Source organism: Corvus brachyrhynchos, unplaced genomic scaffold, assembly GCF_000691975.1.
Source record: "Corvus brachyrhynchos isolate BGI_N302 unplaced genomic scaffold, ASM69197v1 scaffold544, whole genome shotgun sequence".
In the NCBI taxonomy this organism is placed as follows: Eukaryota; Metazoa; Chordata; class Aves; order Passeriformes; family Corvidae; genus Corvus; species Corvus brachyrhynchos.
This window is the reverse complement of record NW_008238325.1, coordinates 3,171,118-3,172,632: the sequence shown is the minus strand read 5'-3', so window position 1 is coordinate 3,172,632 and position 1,515 is coordinate 3,171,118.

Genomic DNA, 1,515 nt, shown 5'->3' with positions numbered 1-1,515 from the left:
AGCGCTCCCGCAGAGCCGCTGGCTGTGTTTTGCCTCCCTGCCGTGCTCCCACTGCCCACCCGTGCCCCGGTCCGTCAGAGCCCAGCCCTGGCACTGCCCCTGACCTCACCCTCCCACCAGGGCAGGGCCCTCTGGGAGGTCTGGAGCAGCATTTCCCTCTTGGCACACGAGCCTGGCGTTCTAAGAGGGGAGCGGCACGGATTCGGCTTTGCCGGAGCTGGTGGAAGGCATGTGACATTTACACCGGTTTGCGAGTAATAGGGTGCTGTCGAAGAGTGTCAGGCTGGAGGTGGGCACTGCTGGGGCCAGAGCTTGCTAAAACATGGGGAAAAAAATAGCATCCTTGTTATTTGGCGAAAAATATGGGGGTCACTAAGCCGCGTCTGCCTCGCTCCTTATACTGTAATGTTTCAGTGTGTGTGTAGGCCAAGTAGCAACAACCCTGCATGGTCATGTGGAAATGAAATCAGACTTTGCAACGTCATCTTAATGTCCCTGCTTGGCAGGAGGGGACTGTTTCTCCCTGTCACTGCCTGCCGGTCTGTGGCAGTGCTGGAGCATGGCTGGGTTACATTGTGTGGGGCTGTATGAAAGGCTGTGCGTTATTGTTGTCCTTTAGAAACATCTCCACATCTGGAATTGCTGTGTTCTGTGTGAAGGCAGACTCACCTCGTGCTTCCACTTGTGCCCCTTGGCAGTTTTAAAGCAGAATACTTTTAAACCTGACTGTTTTGACTCACAGACGCACAAATTCCCTGGAAGCAAAAGGGATATGCTGGTAAAACTCCAGAGCTTTCACCAGAGCAGTGTTTCTTGCTCAGCAGCAGCCGTGCTTTGAGTTAAATATTGAGAGTAACTAATAAGTAGTTGGCTGTGGTTTTTCCCTGAAGAATTTCTTTGTTTCTAAATGTGGCTGTGAACTATTGATGCCTCTGTCATTTAGGGGACAGGCAATGCCCCGCACAACCCCCACAGCTGGGCAGCTCAGATTTGAAATAGTAGATTTGGAGATGAGATCAAAGTGCCTGAATCCTGGTTGTACAAGATGCGATGCCTGCGTGCTGAGGGCGGCAGGAGATGCGGGTCCAACCCCCGCCTGCACCCCCGCTCCGGGGCGGGAGCGCTCTCCTCTGGAGGGGAAATGTGCCAGAATGCGCCTCAGCATCACAGGCACCGCGGTACCGGCAAACTTCAGAGCCTGGGGAGCCTCACCCAGATGATATGTGAGAGAAATGAGGAACATTTCTAGGAGTTAATATTTGATTTGGCTGCATTGGTGCGGGCAGGAATGTGCCATTGCTCTGGAAGCCCAGGGAGGCTGTGAAAGGCAGGGAAGGAATGGAGTTCCACTGGCTCTTTGCCAGGCACTGGGATGATAACATGTAGGATTGAAGAAGAAAATTAAATAAAGTGCCTGAAAACTTGCAAATTTCTTAAAGATATCTTTTATTTCATACCTGGATACATTTAGTAAAAAAGAAAAAGAGGAAAAAAAGGCAAAGAATACAGCAGGAA